This window comes from Sapajus apella, unplaced genomic scaffold, assembly GCF_009761245.1.
Source record: "Sapajus apella isolate SASKATOON/1434 unplaced genomic scaffold, GSC_monkey_1.0 scaffold19, whole genome shotgun sequence".
NCBI classification, from domain to species: Eukaryota; Metazoa; Chordata; class Mammalia; order Primates; family Cebidae; genus Sapajus; species Sapajus apella.
In genome coordinates, this window is record NW_022436959.1 from 18995039 (window position 1) to 19015909 (window position 20871).

At 35.1% G+C, this 20871-nt stretch overlaps 1 protein-coding gene and 2 long non-coding RNA genes across 13 annotated transcripts in view; 1 reads left to right on the forward strand and 2 right to left on the reverse strand.

Annotated features, from left to right (window-relative positions):
* LOC116557245 lies at positions 1-18613 on the reverse strand. Its single transcript, XR_004271438.1, has 3 exons — positions 18603-18613; positions 16692-16700; positions 1-703 (listed from the first exon to the last, which is right to left on the reverse strand). It is a non-coding gene; the product is annotated as an uncharacterized LOC116557245 (long non-coding RNA).
* HDAC9 (histone deacetylase 9) overlaps positions 1-20871 on the reverse strand; it is an 898499-nt gene that overhangs the window by 614380 nt on the left and 263248 nt on the right. The gene's annotated exons all lie outside the window — the stretch shown is intronic.
* LOC116557246 overlaps positions 6093-20871 on the forward strand; it is a 22186-nt gene continuing 7407 nt past the window's right edge. Inside the window, exons 1-2 of the long non-coding RNA XR_004271439.1 lie at positions 6093-6109; positions 9873-9878. This is a non-coding gene — a long non-coding RNA (uncharacterized LOC116557246). The remainder of the gene's footprint in view (positions 6110-9872; positions 9879-20871) is intronic.

Here is a 20871-nt window from a genome sequence, read left to right on the forward strand (position 1 = left end):
AAAATGAATAAGCATAGGATTATTGATGAATTAAAGTGACTGTAGAGTAGAAGTTCTAGGCTGGAGATACACAGTCTTGATCCATAGTTTCCAGGTTATTATTAACTGCACTTTAGCTTCAGCATCTCCAATAGCTCTTTCTCAATTTAAGCAAAAGGAAGGGAGGATCATGTTAGTTTTATGGTTATTAACTAGAAGTCTGCATCAATATGGTGTAAGAATTATTTCGTGACTGCCAGGCACCCAAAGCAACAGAAATATACAATAATTAATTCAGTAATTTAACATTAAAATGGAAATATGCATCAAATTAGAGTGCCAGAAATCCTAATATATCAAAGCTGATAAATCAAAGTGTTCTGCATATGAAGCATAAGGAAGTACATACTTATTCTATGAAATCAAAATTATGGCAACAGGGCAAGTTTAGTCATTTTAAAATAATATTTATGTATTTGGAATAGAACTATTACAAATGTATACATTTTAAATCTTATTTAGAAGAGAAATAATTTCTACTTCTGGATTGCATTTATTTTGATAAATTTTTAAATTGAGCAGAGTAGCCACTTCTCTTCTTTCATGGCCCAAGAAACATCAATGTCACACTCTAATCATTGCCTTTCACGGTGGCCTTCCACGTAGCTCTTACTCCCTCCAGGGACATATTTCTTACACCTCCTCCTCATTACCAAACTGTCCTCTTGGCTCCTTCTTTGAAACCACCCACCTAACTAAATGATAACACACAATGTCAATACTCATGTTTTTATAATCTTGTCTATTCTGCATATAAAAACTATTACACTGGAAATTGTACAATGCATTCATTTTATAATTATTTCTTCACCAACATTATTTCATTTCATCTTTTTAAAAAATGAGGCTTAATAAAAATGAGAGCCAAGAGCTAATGTGCAGGGTACCATCTGCACCACCTGTGTGGTGGTCTAGCTAAGGGGAAAAGGAAAAGACAACTTAGTAAGTGCCTACTGTATACCAAGTGCATTATATAAATTACCTTTTGTTGTTATTGTTTTGAGACAGAATCTAGCTCCATCACCCAGGCTGGAGTGCAATGGTGTGATCTTGGCTCACTGCAACCTCCACCTCCTGGGTTCAAGCAATTCTCCTGCCTCCGCCTCCCAAGTAGCTGGGACTACAGGCGCAAGCCACCATGCCCGGGTAATTTTTGTATTTTTAGTAGAGACTGGGTTTCACCATGTTGGCCAGGATGGTCTCAATCTCTTGACCTTTGATCCACCCGCCTCAGCCTCCCAAAGTGCTGGGATTACAGGCATGAACCACAGCACCTGGCCTATTAATCATTATTTTAAAGCTGACATTAGGAGAGCTTGATGTCAACAGGCAACAGGAACTTTTCCACTTCATTATAATCTTATGGGACCGCTGTTGTAGATGTCATCTGTCATTGACCCAAACATTGTTATGTAGCACATGACTGTATATTATGCTTCCAAAATCAGAGCATCTAAATATACAGACATTATATATTTCATGTATATATAAAGACTTTAAGAGGTCTGAAGACACCTAGCATAACAATGTTTCAGTGAATGACTGAACGCATATACAACACAACAGTGGTCCCATAAGATTATTATGTAGCTAAAAAATTCCTATAACCTAGTAACTTTATAGCCATTTTAATGTTTTAGCCAAACGCATTACCTTTTTTATGTCTAGATACACAAATGCTTACCATTCTTTTATGATTGCCTGAAGTATGCCACACAGTAGCATGCTGTACAGGTTTGTAGCCTAGAAGCAGTAGGCTATGCCATAAGCCTAGGTGTGCTGTAGGCTATACTCTCTAGGCTTACATTGTAAGTACTCTCTAAGATGTTCACACAATGAGGAAATCATCTAAGCATGTATTTATCAGCATCTATCCCAGTCAACAATGCATGTGTATTTGTGTGTGTATATATTCATAACTATATATACACACACTTACACATACATATACACTACATATATATGTAACTTCTAAACTATGTCTATATATCTGTGTATATATACATACACACATACACATCAGATTTATACATGCACTACATATATCTAGTATATATGATATGGTTAAACTATATTTTTATGATATATATGCATAGTATAGTTTAGTGAATAAACATTTTTTCAATGTAAAAGAAGTATATTTGAGAGGGAACTAGTACATTTTAACTCCATGTTGTGATTTTAATACTTAATTTTTATATTCAGTATATTCCAACATTTTTACAGTATCAATAAATTAACATCTCCTCCATTATTTTTAGAACTCAGATTAAATATCTAATTATAGAGTGCTTTTCATATTTCTAAAAATATCAAATGTCAACCACAAAAAAAAATGGAGTCACAGGTATAAGTCTACTATTTCCCTTAAGAAGTTAGCATGACTTAAATGCCAGAAAAAATATATATATATTTTTTTCCAAAACAAGTAAAATATCGAGGCAACCTAAAAAATGTCAATGATTAGTAAAGAAGAGTTACGTCAAGAGTTCAGGTTTTGGCATGTTCCCTTCAAAACTTCTTTAGTTTCACTGGGATTTCAAGGGAAGTAGCATTGCAAATGTGGCATTTACACCTCATTTCCTGGCATGGAACATCTAACCTATTATGAAATCTCATTAAAGTAAAAAAACGTCTTCAATATCCCAACAAAAAAGAAAGTTCATCAGTATTTCTGAATTACTTGGACACAGAGCTCAACAAAACAGTTTTCACTGTCATTGCTAAGACTCAACAATTACATTTTTTTCTATTTATGGAGGCACTATTATTGTGCCCTATATCACAGAAGCAGAAATGAAGGATAGTTAAGCTATCCTTTTTTAGATAAAATGTACCATAAGTCCTCATTAAAACTGTTCTAAAACCATATGACCTTTACATATATTATAACTTGAAATGAAACAAATGAACAAACATACCCACCCACCTTTTCTTACTACACCACCTTTTCTTGCTTATTAGGGCTCAGTTAGAAATTACTACAAATATAGAGTAGTAGACTTATAGTAGACTTATACTTATGACTCTAACTCTTTTTGTGGTTGACAGCTAATATTTTTAAAAATATGAAAAGCACTCTGTAATTACATACTTAACCTAAGTACTCGTAAAAACAATGAGAGGTATTAATTTACTGATACAATTAAAAAATTAGAATATACTGAATATCAAAAACAATCATTAAAATTACAAAACGAAGCTAAAAAACTAAGCCTTTTGATTCCAAGTCATTTATAATTTGAACAAGTATCAAATGACTGTAAATATGCAATTCCCAGTTTATTAAAAGTAGCAACTGTTATGAATAGAGAACTCTGTTATATGGTTAATACCTCTGTTTGTACCAAATGCCTTGTCCTTTTTACAGTCTGTAACAGCTAGTCACTACCATAGCATCACCAACATGACCACAAATGCCATCAAACACAACCAAGTCTGCCAGAAGCTGTTCAGCTAGTCAAAAAGCTTTTTTCTGTCAACTCTGGTAGATTATAGACTAGACTAGGTCTGGACCTAGGTTATAGTCTTAGGGACTACTGTTGTGATGTTCCCAAGCTTAAAAATTTGCAGAAAATAGTAATAGCTCTGCCGTCTTACTCTTCTATCAAAATGCTTTAAAGGATTCAAGAATGACACTAGGGGTGGGAAGAAGTGTCTATACTAAGCAAGCCAAAGCCATTAAAGAGTCATAGCCTTCATTTAACATCTGATGTGGTCTTCACCTAAGGGAAAATACAGACCTGGAAAACAGACTACCTTGTCTCACCAGCTCCCTGCTGTGGTTCAGCCGTCTTCCTGCCATGCCTGTCCTGGTTTGCAGGTTTGAGAAGCTCTTGGTAGACCAGCTAGTGCTCTAGATTGGTTCCCATGTATTTTATTCTGCCTGGCAAGTTTCATATTCATACCGTGGCAGTAATTGTGTTCAATCTCCCTAGCTCAGTGGCTTTAAACTTGGCTTGTACATTGGAATCACCTGGGAAACTTTCAGATCTACTCACACTTGAGCCTCATCAAAGACCAAATCAGAGTTTGTTGAATGTTACCTTACTGGATTAGCTGAGCTCATTTGGCTTCCATGAATGCTTCATTTGTAGTAAGAAAGTTATTTATTCAAAAAGATCATTCATGTCATTGCAGGTTACCATTCAATTTTAATTCAAAGGGTCCCTAACTTAGCATAAGATCTGCCATTACCTCACGTAGCTCAGGATATAGCAATTAAGAGCACCAAAACTTTAACCAGTAGACTGAGGAAAGACATATGACCAATGTCAAAAGATCTCTGAAGTCTGTTTTTGCCCATTGCAAGGTAAGTTAACCTCAGAAATGGAACCATTATATATTTTCTTGCCCACAGCATCTTATCAATGGAAACTGAGTCCTTAATCATTTTAGACAACTTTAAAGAAAAAAAACCTTGATTCCATGACTATTTTTTATTTCATACATATTAAAAAGATATGAGAAAAGAGAATGGATAGCTGTGATAGAATGCACCAACTAATAATTCACCCATTGTCTCTGTTATTGTGTCTGTATAGTACTTTTCAATGTAATTAGTTCTTATTTTTGTTTGTTTTTGGTTTTGTTGTGGAATTCCTTATGTGTTCTAACACATGTATTACAACAGACATAATAGACAACAAAATAGACTATCTTATAATAAAATGTTAGAATCAATGACATAAAATATACACATAAAACGTTATCTCAGCCCGAGCATAAAGTTAGTTAACTCATTTAACCAAAATTTTAGTGGAAAAATTTGATTTTGAAAAATTCATTCATCTTCCTTTTTAACATTAATTTTAACAATTAACAATAAAGATGCCACATACTTTCTACAGGAAAAACAAAACAAAATAAAATCTCCTGCACCTAAACATCCACAGTAAAGTTATTTTTGAAGGGGAAAAGTCTACATCAACATATCGTTAAATTGAAATCCATACTTCGATTATTGCTGCAGAGCAACTGACAAGGTTTGTTTGGCAAATTTCATGCCAAGATTCTGGAGTATGCAGCCTACCCCTTTCCACACATAATTCAATATAAACACTTTTCTTCTGACAGACATTCTGAAAGATCAAAGTGCAGAACAAAGGCAAAGAGTGACATGAAGCGCGAGTTCTGGACCATTGAGATGAATGGATAGATTAGCCAGAAAATGCACGATGACACCTCAGACCTGCAGAAGTGGTTCTGTTTATGTGATTACAGTTTCAATACTTAGGAGACCCAAACCTCTAAACGGCTATTTTCCTCTATGCCCCTACAGGAAACTCTGCAATACTTCAACAAGTCCATCCATCAATGCCAATCAGTGCAATTCACCTGACATCTCATTACAGGTTTTAAGCAACTGGATGTCATCTAGAAGAGAACAAACAGTTCATTACACAAACCATTATGGACCAAATAGAACGCTTATGCAAAATGCATCAAACAGAATCCAGTACTAGCAAGGGCTAGATAAAAGTCAGATAAAATAAACTGGCTATTGTGGAGTATGCTCCTTACAGAGCACAGTGATCCAATTGCCTCACACTTATGATTTACAGACTAACATTATAAAAAGCAGTGTTCAGCTTGCTAAACAAAGAAATACGGTTTTACGCATATGTACTTGAAGTAGAGAATTAGATTAAGAGTGAAGTTTTAACTACCTGAACTTCTCTGATCTAGAAGTAGAAAAAAAGGAGAATGTTTGGGTTCACTAGTTAGAGTTCAATATTTTCAGCAATTTCCAGCCACCCTCTAAATTAATGTTTTCAGCAATGTCGTATACCATCATGTTGATTTTAGAATATGGCAAAACATCAAAATCCTGGCCAATGTTACTCCTTTCACTGCTAGCTTGGAAGTATATGCAATTAATTATGTTACAGATTTATGGCTTTCTAACTAGAACCACACTGACTGGATTACTAGTGAGTACGAGAAGAAGGTAACCCAGTTGGGGCTGGAAGAATCTATAGAATACATGCACAATGGTTTGCAGGAAGAAATTTGCTTTTTGAATAGCCTGTGGTCCATTCTATTAAAATTCATATTTCTTTCTCTTAAAGTATCATTATCTCTATTAACAAGTTTTGTTTGTAGTTACAAGGAAAGAAACTGAAAAGTATTTAAAATCTTTTTTAAAAAAACTCTTCTTGAATATGCTTTCAACCTACACACACAAAAAAATATTGCATTGGCAGGTGGTGGGAAAGCTGACCTTATAAATCTTTCCTACACAGGAATAATTTAAAGATTCTCTATAAACTTTATTTCCCCTCAGAGCAGTTATACTGATGCAAACAATCCCATTTTGGGATGATGGCAATGACAAACACAGTGAGCAACATACTTCCTCAATCATCCCTCTGAGTCTCTCCTTGAAGGACCTGGAAACACTTCTCACGACTTGCTGAACCTTGAAACACTGTTCATGGCATTTAGAATAACAACAGCAGGTATCTTGAGTTAATCAGCCTCCTGTACAGCCAGCCTCCTGTACCGCAAAGTCCACAGCATTTGGGGAAAATATATTTTGTTTAGAATTAGAAATTCCACTGAAAGGGTCATTAAATAAAGACCAGATATCAAGATCAAGATAAAATATTCCCAGGATTTCAAGGTAAGGAAGTTAACTTGCAAATATTTAAAAGAGAAGGAAAAAGGGATAAAAAAGAATAAAAAGAAAAAGAGGACCAAAAAACAGATACCAGTTCTGTACTACAGCTCTCTTAGTTCACTTTCAGAGAACACGGTAAGCATATCATTACAATCTTTTAAATACTGCTATAGAAAATAATGATATAGTTAATTACTTTTTTTCTTGAATTTGAGGTCACTAAAAGAATTCTTTAAGTGTAGAAATATATTTCCATAAGAATTCCACTATTCTGCTGTTACACTGAGACAGAACAGACTGAAATAATTCATTAACAACAATCCAGAATTTCATTTCTAATTAAAAAAAAATAGAGACAAATAGAAGGATATAGTAAATTTTTTTTAAGTAGAGATATGTGGAAGTACTTATATTTTAAACATATATAAGACCCTGAAGTACAGCAAAAGGAAAAAAAGATATAAGAAAACCCTAAATCTCTCATTCATAAATAATATGGAAGTGCTTGGCCAGGTAATGTATTTTTCAAGGGCTGAAAAATGGGTTTATTAGATTTTTAAACTAATAGCAAATGGAATACAAGTTTAATTTATAATCACTAGATATTTATAAGGATTTTTATCAGCAATATATTCAAGCATAACGCTGTCGACTACATAGTGAGTTCATCAATTACAACCACTGTTCCTCCTTAGAGGCACCAAAGAGAGGCATTTCTCTCTTTGCCTTGGCCACTGCTTAGGTGGGAATTTCTGTATTCTGCTTTGCCTCCCTGAGCATGTGTCTGAGACCTGGACATGTTCTTCCTTCTCCAATGTTACTCAAGTGGATCATCATTATACTCAGATGCGGAAAGGGTTAATCCTTATAATCAGCATAAAGGGGACATAAAAGAAAAGGTATAAAATAAACTGATAGCCTTTTTTCATAAAATTAATTTAAATCTTGGGTTTTTTTTTTCCGGAAAATAAAGCACAGTTTAGCAAAACTATATGTTTTGCTCTATAAACAGAGTATACATGAGAAGCGAAGCCCTGAGCAATAGAACCAAGTAGAGCTCAGAAACAGAAACCACTTGTTTGATATATAAGAAATTTGATATACAGCAATAGTGGCACTGCCGATCACCGGTTAGTCAGGGATACTTGGTTAACCATATGGAAAACAAAAATGAAACTGGATCCCCACCTTATACCAAACACAGAAAATACCCAGGTGGATTAAAAGGTAAAGTGATAGATTAATCTTTGGACAAAATATGGGAGGATATCTTTATGACCTTTCATAGGAAAGAATTTTCAAACAAGACATTAAAAAGTATTAAGTGTTAAGTTAAAAAAAAGTTTGAATCCATTGAAAAGACTATATGCAACCTGGAAAAAGATACTGGCAAAATAAAACTGACACAGGATTAGTATCAAATTATTTCAACAATTTCCATAAATAAATAAAAGATAGAAACAGCCCAAAAGAAAGTAGACAAAGCAGGCATTTCCCATATATAGAAACACTATGTTGAATAAGTATCAAATCAATAAGTATCAAAAGATACTCAACCTCATGCTAATCAGGAAAGTGCAAATGATCACATGAACATTCTCCAAATGACAAAAATGAAAAAAATCTGAATATACAAGTGTTGGAAAAGATGAGAAACACTAGGAGCTTTCATATACTGCTGATGGGCATATACATTGGTTCCAAACATCTTCAAAAATAACTTGGAATTATCTTATACAGTTGAATATGCGCCCACCCTATGACTCAGCTGAGTAATTCTACTTCCAATACACCCTGAAGAAAAGCCATATATGTTCCAGAAAACATGCACAAGCATGTTCAGAAAGCGATTGGCATAATAGCAAAACCTAAAACAATGTAAATGCCTATCAAGAGGAAACTAGATAAGCAAATGTCATTTATTCAAGGAAGAAATATGACAGTACAGTTACAAAAGAATAAATGCCAGCTATATATAGTAACCTTAGAATAAATTTAGAAACATCATATTCACTGAAAAAAGCAAGTTGCAGAAGACTGTATATTTTATCATTCCATGTTTACAAGGTTCCAAACAAACTAAACTCAATACTTTTTTGGAATACATACAGATCCAGTACCTTTTTACAGAAAACAAATGGGAATGAGAATAACAAATGTTGGGTTAGAGGGGTAGCAGTTGTCATAGGATTGGATTGCTATGAAACAGCACTGAAGGTATTGAAAGCTGGGTAGTGGATTCACAAGCATTCATTTTATCATAAAACACGTGCTATATATACATCTGTAAAAAGCCTTACATTAAAAATTGCAAACACCATTGTAATTTCTAACTTCATAGTTTATATACACAAAAAAAAGCAAGCAAAAGGTGTGCATACCTATTCTGTTTGGTTTCTACAGAGTCTTTACCAGTTTTTATGCCATTAAAATTTTAATATCAGATGTGTTATATGAAAATCTGATACCCTTCTTTTCCTGAAAAATAGGAAGAACAGGTGATCCCAGGCCCACAATCTTGTGACAACTAGTCCCATAGCCCCAATCCAGCTTGATTTGTACATTTATGATATCAGCTGGGCTCCTCTATGTATCTGAGTTTGCAACCCCTTAGAATGCACTGGAATTAATAATGGCTTTCTTGGAATGACGGAATTAAATATGATTGTATTTCTTCTATTTATTTATCTGTAGCTTTTTTTTATTCTGAAATAAACATCTATTACTTGTAAAAAAGAAACAAAAGCATTATACTGATGGATATTCTGAAAGAAAATGAAAAAAATCCCATACAGTTGGAAGAGGCTGAGAAACTGGTTATATAGAAAGGTAGTGAATGCTACGTATTAAGAGTTGCATGTTAATAAAACTAGCCAAATTTAAGAGATTTCATAGGCATACTTACTCCAAAGCATTTTTTCCAGATTTTTTCTTATTAAACTGAGTAAAGTACACAATATATAGAAGATGTGACAATCTAACTAAAAGTATCACTTTAAATAAAAATATGAGAATCAATACATTTGAATTTCAAGCTGAGAATGAAATATGAGCCAGGTGAATAGCTATGAGGATTTCTTTTAGAAACCAAGTTATAACTCTGCAACTATGAAGATGGAAAACTGCCTTGTAGCAAAGACCTAACAGCATTGCCAAAAAAAATGTCATCTGTCAGTGTCATATATTCTCAAATTTTTTGAAGGATAAGGAGAAAAAAGTGATTATGAAATTAATGCATCCCACCCCTTGGCTTTCAGCTGTGCTCTTTTATAGTGTATCCATATAAAAGTTCGTCAGTCAAGAAGGTTCTCTGCCAAGTGTGACTGAAAGACCAGAAATCATGGAAGAGTAGGCACAAGTCTTGATTGGCATTGTTTCCAGTTACTTTGAGGCAGAGAAATTCTACTGGTGCAAATTCTAGGTATTGTGTCCTGGGCCAACTGCCATTAACCAGAAACTTCTATTCCCAAAGTTCTAATGCTATGTCAGCCCATTATTTTCTTCTAAAGCTCACAGAATACTGCCAGGTAATAACTGACCCTGTTTGTGACAGAAACTCCACTTCCATGAGTCACTTTGTAAAAGATTTGTCAGTTTCTGAATAAGTCTTGCTTACAGCAGTTCTGCAAAGTTAACATCACCCATGATCACTTTCTCTCTAGAAATAATACTGTAAAAATGATTCACCACACATTCATGTTACAGTTCTTTATTTCTACTCAATAATTTCATACAATGCCAGGAGATCCTTTACACCACACATAGAGAATGTGAAGAGCATACACTACTATGTCTCCCTAATAACAATGCCAGGAAATGCTCATTCATACACAGCTCTTATCTGTTTATATCATGTTGGCCCCAGAAGCCTTCTGAACACAATATTTCATGCAGCTCCTATCAGATTTCACGCCAGATCTAAACTTTATTTACAACTCTAGTTCTATCTCATTCACCGAAGTGGTTCTAAACCTATCAAAACACCAGTTACCAATAATATTCCTGCCCTACTTACTCTCAGCAAACAGCCTGGAAGACACTTAATTACACACCTTCTCTCTTATTGACCTCACTCTTTACATCTCTGCACTAGTCTATGAAGGTGTTTTTCTGAAACTTACCAGCTGTCAATGTTTTTCAAACATTCTTTGCCCCATCTCTTAGTTATCCATGCCTTCATGTATTCATTACTTTTCAGTTTTCTACCCTATGTAACACTTTAGATCCACCTGCACACAGACTCAACTTTTTATTGTTAATAAAAATAAATTTCCCTTCAATTCTGCCACATTTGAAATTTATTATCTAACATTTATTCAAACCTGCTTAATTTCTTAGCTTCTTGAAAGAATTATCAATACTGCTTCCTCTCTTTAATTTGCCACCTATTCATTCCTCCCTGTTTTCTCTAAAATCTAGCAGGAAAAAGAAGGCTTGTTTAGTCTTAATCTCATTTGTCAACTCTGCTGCACCCTAGGTCATAGGCCGGGCCTTCTCAAACTTTAAAGCGAATCTCCTAGGGACTTTGTTAAAATGCAGATTTAGGTTCCTGGGGCTTTGGGTGGGCCTGAGATTCTGAATTTCTGGAAAGCTTCCAGGGTGCCCATGCTGCTGGTCCATGAGCCACGCTGAGTAGCAAAGGTATAGATAATTCCCTATTTTTGAATGACCGTCTCTTCTTTTTAACTTTCAAAACACATTCCATGCTAGTTCTCACCATTTTCTAACTGCCTTTTTCCTGCCTCCTTACTGCTTTTTTTAATTCCTTGTGCCTAAACGTTTTTCATTTCTAATTTTGAAACAAGTAGTAATATTACTTAGCATTTATCATATGCCAGTGCCGCAGACCTTATATTGATTATCTTAATCCTCACAGGAATCCATGAGAAATTTTTCATTTTAAAAATGGTTACATTGAGGTACCATCACTAACACTGCACAGCCAGATTGAAACAGGGATTCAACTCCAGGCAATTTAACTCAAATGCCTCGGATCTTCAGCAATCCTGCCTCACACAGATGTTGTTCAAGAGGCCATGAGCAAGTCAGTGATGCCAACTCTGCATCCTGAAAATAAGTGGACAAAAGATATGATAAAAAAGGGGGAAAGCCTCCTGAAAAAAAATTATGAACTACTGCGGGAAATTTTATAGACAGACATTGGAAAAGAGTGAATGGATTGCTATTGAAAAAATAATCTGATAAAGCCCATCCATTCAGAATTATATTCTGGAACCTGAAGATGTTTAGGAAAAGTTAGAAAAAAAGAAAAAGAAGAAAACCAAATGAATTCTGTGGCATTCAGTAACCTTTCAATGCAAGTCATTGGACCAAATAATACAATGAGATGCCCTTTGTATAAAAAAATGTAGATTGAAGATTAACCGTGCACAAAAAGAGGAGACACCTGGTAATCTCCCACTTGTCTCTATTTATGTCTTCCTCGCTGTTCAGTCTATTGGCTTTCTCTTATTAATCCTTATAACACTGCACTTCTGAGGGCCAAATTAGAAACAGAAAACATCTCCATTTTGTAAATAGGAAGCAGATGCAGAAACTCAGTGGTTCTTAGTGAATCAATAATAGAACTTCAAAATCATGTCTAACTTAGATGTCACTGATTTATCTACATAGTGCAGTACCAAATGCAAATAATAATAATAACCAGTTCCTTTTTTCTTGAGAAAATGAACAATCAGAAGTCTCCAAAATTTATTTTTTTCTTTGCTAATCCAGGCCAAATTTTACAAAAATGGAGAAATGTGTGCGCCGGTTCTTTCTCTAGGATTAGTATGTTTCTTCTAAAACCCACAATTACTAGATAGAATCCTTGCCCATTAATCCTCACAATCGGCTTTAGAAGCATCTGAGATCAGACACCAGGAAGTTACAAAAGATATATATACCTCATTTGACATTAAGAAAAAGTAAAGAAGGAAATTATATCAAAATCTACTGTGGTAAAAATAAAAGCCATGGATTACAGGCTTTAGAAAAAACCACCTTATTAAATCTTAGCCTTCCTTAAAAAAGATAAATAGAATTAATTATAACTAATGGCTGTAATTACTTTCAAAATATGCTTTTCTTGACATAAACATTCTTTAATCAATCCAAAACACAAAATCCTTATTAGTGAGTTTACTATTTTAATAAGCTTTATCGACACATGTCTGAAACTTGTATCTCCAGGTATTTGAATCAATCTGGGATAAATCTCTTCTGTTTTACCATAAATTCAACACATTCAGTTAAGCATAGATTTTTACCAGAAGAAATATACAAACTAGATATAACAATGCATATCTTCTGACCTTTGAAGACATAAACCAGAACTATTTACTATTAAAGATTTTCTACCTTTAAATATGAGACCCATGAATAATTATTGCTAAGACATAAATGTAGCATGAAGGGTCAGGATATGAAATTTAAAATCACCAGCAAGTTGGTATCAAATTAAGTTTCAATAGCAATCCGTTAACTCTTTTACAATGTCTGTCTATAAAATTTCCTACAACATGAATAAGGGTTCAGTAAACAAAAATTGCATCATTCCAAGGTCAATTTTTGATTATTTTTAAGAGAAATCACTGCTTTTACACTTAATTCTAAGCTAGTTATAGCTGTATACCATATACCTATTTATTTATTTATTTATAATGTATTAAGAATAATAAATCTCCAAATTTCCCAATATTTAGAATCTATATCATGATTTTAATGACTGGATCATCTAAGTTACCAAGTAACTTGTGTTTTTAAGTTACTGTGAGTGATATTTTTGTTAAAAACCAAGGTTCTTCTACACAGATAATAGAAAAATGTGTTTCCTCTAACACAAGATATAAAGAGAAATTAAGTTTGCAACACATAAGCATCACAGGGTTCTATTCTGTGACAACAGGATACTACAATCTCTGTAATTCTGTTAGTGAAATTTGGAAAATGAGGACTGGAATATGATAAATGCAGAAAGTCCACATAGTCAAGTATGAAAGGTTAGATCATTTGGAGCCTAACAGCTCATTCTGTTATCCTAGAAACAATTCATAATCCATGAGGAGAGCTATGACTCCTAGGAGAATTGGAGAATGTGCTGGTGCTCCATTTGCCCCTCCTCTGGTGACTCCTTATGAGCAAGGAAAGCAGTAAGTTAGCCTAAGAAGGTGGCCCATGCTGAGTCAGCACTTGTCCTTGAACCAAGAAATTCCAGAAGGGTGGGGAGCTGGCAAGTAAAGAAGGGAAAAAATAAGGAGGACTTGGAGGAAAATAGCATATCATATACTGACGGTGAGTCTCCTGAGTGTATCAGTAATAAGCTGGCTTTATGCCAAAATGTTTTTCCTCCCCTCTTTCTCCTTGCAATAAAGGAAATACTATATTAAAGTGTTTTGTGGACTATGGACAATTTGGAAAATTACACATTTGCAACAACATTGCACTATGAATTAAAGTTAAGGTCTTTTCCTTCAACAGAAGTAGTATTAAGCATATATTCAACAGAAATCTAACCCTCTGTAAAATTTTATGCCTACTGAGTCAGTTAAAGTGTTTCTAAAGTAAGAGAAATGAGTATTTCTTTTGGTTTCCCTGGTGTAATATAACCGAATATAATTATTTACCAAATATACAAAAAAAGAATGTTTAAACTGAAATAATTAAATTTATTTCAGGTCTTCTTAAGGGGGTGGTGGTAAAGGAGGGGTAGGGAAGGCAGTGAATGCTACCCAAATTAATCGACATGTAATAGATTAGATATTTGAAGTGAATTGAAAACAATGGTCTAGGTAACTTCAGGAGAGAGGTATGGGTGGATAAGAGGGTTTCATCACCATTTATTTTCACTTACTTAGGTATTGTTTGAGATTTTTAATGAGTACCTGTAATTTTTGGAATTTAACATTTTAGGAGAAGAAAAAACCCAGTTTCACTCCTTGCTAGGCTTGATGAGAGAAAGAAGTACATCTCTCCAAATTTCAACATGTTAGTATAGTCTATAAAATACACTATTGTTAATAGTTGGAAGGTACGCAGACAGCCACCTGGGAGGAAAAAAAATTTGCTAGCTAAAGCACTTTCTTATAATTCTCAGAAGAGGAGAAACACCATTCCATTCTGGAACTAGGCTATTCTGGAAGAAGCTTAATGAACTGAAAATTTGCCTGTAACTTTGGCATGTTACAAAACAGACACAAGACAAGGATAATTATTCTGCCATTTCTTTAAATAATTTTCAGGTATATAATTTACTGCTAATTAATTTACCCACTGATCATTATTTGTCTAGTATAAAAGTCAATCAGTCATTCAAGCATTATTTATAAAGAAATGATCTAGACAATAAGAATAAATAAGTATAAAAATAATGCCAACTCTTAGTTGTAAGCATTTTTACTGGTATAAGAAGACAAATACATAAAAATTGTCAGTACCATAGTACATAATAATTTTGAAAGGAGTGGTACCAAGAGTGCTGTAGTAACTAAATAAAAGGAATGCATTATCCTTTGAGGAAAGAATTTGGAAATCTTCAAAAAAATTAGATTAAAGTGGACCTTGAAAGATAAAAAGAATTTATTAAAGTGACAGTGAGAGGAAAAGCATTGAAGAGAGACATAGAGGAGGAAACGATCATTCTTAAATTCTTTTTTTCCATAGCAAAGGATAAGCCTCTGGAAATTTTTGGCTAAAGAGATGTTCAGGGGAAAAGCTTAAGTACAGATAACAAGTCATGAGGTTGATGCATGTTTCTAGAGAAAGAAAAATAAAATAAGGAGAAGATGCTAAAAAATATTACCAAAGGACATTGGGTCTAGGAGTATGAAAGAACAGGGGAAAAACTTGAAAATTTCAGTTGTGTAAATGAGAAAAATGATGGCACAAAGGAAGTCCACTTGATGACAGATAGAAGTTTGATCAGAAATGTTTAAAAGTAATTAAAAATGTAGGAATATACATAGGATAACAGGTTAGGACTGGAGATTAATATCTTAATGAGAATTACAGTTGACTCCAAGAAAGCATAGGGACTTTCTGAAAACAACCTGGAACAAGAAGAGCAGTAGAGCAAGAAGCTAGGAGTTGAGAGAGGAGGAGAATCTGAGGGTGGAAAGTGACCATGTCCTGTGGCAATGCTAAGGCAGAGAAGGTGGTGTCAGCAGGAGCCCCAACTGCAGAGGAAAATGAGGGTTAAGAAAATGTTCTTTAGTGTGGTTAGAAAATCACCAAAGTGGCCGGGCACGGTGGCTAACACCTGAAATCCCAGCACTTTGGGAGGCCAAGGCGGGCGGATCACCTGAGGTCACAGGAGTTCGAGAACAGCCTAGCCAACATGGTGAAACCCTGTCTCTACCAAAAATACAAAAATTAGCTGAGCGTGGTAATGTGCTTCTATAGTCCCAGCTACTCGGGAGGCTGAGGCAGGAGAATCGCTTCAACTCAGGAGGTAGAGATTGAGGTGAGCCGGGAGTGTGCCACTGCACATCAGCCTGGGTAATAAAGTAAGACTCCACCTTAAAAAAAAAAAAAAAAAAAAAAATCACCATAGTAACCTTAGTAGGTCACTGGAGACACAAAGCAAGTGCTAAGAACTACAGCTACACACAAAGTCATTGTACTATTTGCTCTACTTTTGTGCAATTTTGAATGTTTCATTCTTAAATTTTAGAAAATGTTAATGAGAGTTAAGGAAACGCAAGTTAGTGGAAGAAGGGAAGTAGGAGGATAGTTTGGGACAACAGCAAAAATATCCTTCCTTCCCTGTCCCTTCACTGCCCCAATTTATTATTTTATTTTATTTTAGATAGAGTCTCACTCCATTGCCCAGGCTAGAGTGCAGTGGCATGATATCGGCTTACTGCAATCTCCACCTCCCAGGTTCAAGTGATTTTCCTGCCTCAGCCTCCCAAGTAGCTGGGATTATAGGCATGCACCACCATGCCTGGCTACTTTTTGTATTTTTAGTGGAGACTAGGTTTCGCCATGTCGTTCCAGGTTAATATTGAACTCCTGACCTCATGTGAGCCACCTGCCTCAGCTTCCCAAAGGGCTAGTATTACAGGCATGAGATAATGTGCCTGGCCTCACTGCCGCAATTTAAGAAAGAAGTACTGGGCAATCACAAACAGTGTAGGTTTTGGCATAAGACCTTCTGGGTTGAAATAATAGTCCCACCATTTATTAGCTGTTTATTTGGGCAAATCACCTAATCTGATATTTACTGAATATTACTGACTATGTGAAAGGTATTTTGCATAGATTTTTTTTTTTTTTTGAGACAGAGTTTCACTCTTGTTACCCAGGCTGGAGTGCAATGGCGCGATCTCGGCTCACCGCAACCTCCGCCTCCTGGGTTCAGGCAATTCTCCTGCCTCAGCCTCCTGAGTAGCTGGGATTACAGGCACGCACCACCATGTCCAGCTGATTTTTTGTAGTTTTAGTAGAGACGGGGTTTCACCGTGTTGACCAGGATGGTCTCGATCTCTTGACCTCGTGATCCACCCGCCTCGGCCTCCCAAAGTGCTGGGATTACAGGCGTGAACCACTGCGCCCGGCCTGCATAGATTTTTTCACATAATCCTCATCACATTCTTTTAACGTGGTTAGTAGTTCAGAAAGATCAGTGAGGGAACAGGTGTCTAAAGCTATAGCTAATAAATAGTAAAGCCAAGAATCAAATATATGTCTGTCAATTCTAGTAATGCCTAGTTTGTGTTCTCAAGCACTAAATGATATATAGAGAGAATAACCTGTGGTACAATGTATTTTATTAAAAGATAAGTTCCTAAAACTGATATTAAAGGATATGTAAGTGTACTGATCAAGTTCTTCATGTTCTCATCTGCTCCCATATTTCATCAGCAAGTTTTCCAAATTCCGGCCCTCAGAGAGAGAAACACACATTCAAAGATACTTAGATTGCCTCAGGTTTTAAAATCAATGCCAGTTTGCACAAAATAAAAATCACAAGATATTAATGTTTCCAAAATCACTCTTAAATATCCCACTAATCATTAATTACTATCTCATCATAGCCACATTTAACAAGCAAAAAGCTATTTATAACTTTATAGGAAAAAAAATCTTTTTCTTCTACCCCCTACATAAGTGATTGTGCTCCCAACATCAGTGGACTCAACACATTACTTGCCATTCCTCAAATGCAGATGAAACTCAGTTGCAAGAGCACTTTTGTCTAGATCACAACCACCTTCTAAACTTCTTCTTTTTGTTGTTGTTGTTTTTGGTTTGGTTTGGTTTTTGAGATGGAGTCTCTATCTGATGCCCAGGTTGGAGTGCAGTAGTGCCATCTCAGCTCACTGTAGCCTCTGCCTCCCATGTTCAAGTGACTCTCCTGCTTCAGTCTCCTGAGCAGATGGGATTACAGGTGGCCACCATCATGCCCAGCTACACCTTTTAAACTTCCGCCATATTCATATGAGCCCTTCTCCAATCCAATCTTCATAGAGAAACCAGAATCGTTTTATCGAAAGCAAAATCAGATAATGTCACTGTTTTTCTTTTGCCCTCTGAAGCCATTGCTTAACCTAGAAACAAATCCAAACTCCTCACAAAGACCTTTCAGTCCTGGCCAGTTACCTCCCCAAACCACATCACAGTTTAGTTCTTCATTTACAGTGAAACACTTAGACACTAGCGAAATTTCTGCAACAAACCATGCTCTTTCCTGACTGAGGGCCTTCTCATACTCTGTTCCTCTGCCTGGAGAACTCTTTGCCCAATCCTTTATGTGGTAGGACCACTTAAGGTTACCTCCTCAGAAACTCTTTACTAACTCTCTAGCCTAAAGTTGGCCTCAAGGGTTATATATGCCTCCTGACCTTTTTCTTCTTAGAATTGATTTAAATCTTTAATTATGTATTGTTATTTTTTGTTTATATACTGTTTTGTCTGTCTCCTATACTGGTTATAATTCCACAAGGGCAGAAATTGTGTTTTGATTCTCTCCTTTCTTTCTTTCTCTCAATAAACAACCAGACAATGCCTAACACGCAATCAGCAAGCAATCAAAGTTTATTGGGAAAAAAGGGGAGAAAGGAGAGCTGAAAGGAGGGAACAAGTCAATTTAACTGCTAGGTTCACCCAAATACAATTTTTTAAATCATTGGTTAAAGGTCTACTCAGACATTTCTCATTATCTCTTACTATTGATTGATTGCTGTCTACTCTTTTTCACATATTAGATTATTACACAATCAATATTAGATTAATTATATAGGAAGAATGTCAGGAACAAAGTAAAAATAAGACATAGTAAGGGGGACCTAAAACCATTTCAGGTTCCTACACTGAAATCAACTCCTATAAATCCTATAAGATTCTAAAGAATCCAGGAATGGTATAAATTTCAAAGTGTTTTTTTAATTCGGTGATCATAGGGAAAAAGCCATTAATTGTGGGGATAAGAAGAGGTAAGGCATTTCTTAAAATGACTTTTAGATTTATTCCTTAATGTTAGTTAATTTACCTTTGGATCCTTATTTGTTGGCTTCTCTAGCACATAAGACTAATAATAAATAATTAAATGAAAAGAACAACAATCAGAAAACACACCGGGATGTTTATGTCTTACAACTGTAAAAGTTCTTACAGATTTTAAGTCCTGCATCCCTAATTATTCACACATTGAGAAGAACTCTATATACATTTATCTTTTGGCATAGCCTGATTCTTCAGATGCAGTCTTATGAACTTATAAGAGTCAGGAATTCTTATGACCATCTCCTGGGCTTCAACCTTTCCCCACATGCTACCGGTTTTATTCATTAACTGACTATTGTCTTTTCCTGAAAATCAAGCTCTTTAAAGAAAAAAAGGTTGTGAAAGTTTTGACTGAAATTACTCCTACATCCCCCTGTAGAGAGGGCCAAAAGATCTTTCAAGGGCATTAAAGAGCCAGGGGTGAAAGGGAGCAGCTAACAGGATAGAAGGGAGGATTCATTCACAGGAGTCACTACAGGAAGGTCCTCCACTGCGAGGTCATCAGGATGAACTAAAATTGGAGAGTTCATCTGAAACAACTGGGAATTACTGATGCTTGGGAGTTACAAGTTTGTTGTCTTTCAAATAAAAACCTATGTGCTTCCCTCTAGAGGCTACAAAGAATAATGAATCCATCTATTAAATAAAAACAGGAAAAAGTAAAGGCAGGAAGAATTTGTCTTTGCCAAATATGTGACCTAACATATTACATTTAGTGTCATACTTCAAATTCGAGAAATAAATTAATATCATAAATGGGAAATTCTGAATTTGATGCAAGTAATGACTCTGTCTGAAGACACAATTCTGGATCTTCTTCCTTTTTTAGTTTTTTACATGCATTTTAAAAAATGACTTTACTATGGCATATTTATTTATATACTATACATTTGGTCATTTAAAGGGTACAATTCAATGATTTTAAAGTTCATTTAAGCCAGGCTCTGCAATTATCACTATAATCCAGTTTGGGAACATTTCAATCACCTACAGCAAGATCCCTCTGGTCAGTTATGGCTAGTACCCACCCATTCCTGCTCCAGCCCTTGGAAACCACAAGTCTTTGTTTCTCTATACATATGCCTCTTCCATTTTTAAAATAGAGAAATTTAGAATTAAATGCTCCATAACATGACAAGGCAATTCCTCCTTTTTGTATCACTTTTCCTTCAAAGTATCCTGCCTTGATCAATGTCATGAAAGAGGTGTTAAATCCCTCACCAAACCAAACTCTGGAGAAAAGTACCTGTAAATGCCTAATTCTCAATGTCTCACACTCTGTATATTTAACCTTCCACAGATTTGACAGTGATGTTAAATTTGTCTCTAATGGCTCCGAAAATTCACTCTGGGTATACTTTTAGTATGCAGTTCAACAGTCCATTTCAAAATAAGCTTTCATATCCCAAGGTTCTATAAAAGATTCATGATTTAAAAATCTGCCTTCATTAATTATGAGAAACCCATTTAAACAGATTTTTTTAATCCTAAATTATTTACTTCTTTACTAATCAATTTTTTTTAAGTCTCCATTTTGAAACTCTGAAGAACATGTTAGTTTAGGTAGTATAAAGACCTTATGTTGAAAATGAAGATTCTCAAGAGCACAGATTCTTGGAAGGTTAAGACCAGAGGGTCTAAATCATCCTTTGTGGTAAAAACCCAGCTCTTGAATTTTCTGCATAACCCTGAGAAGGGTACTTAAT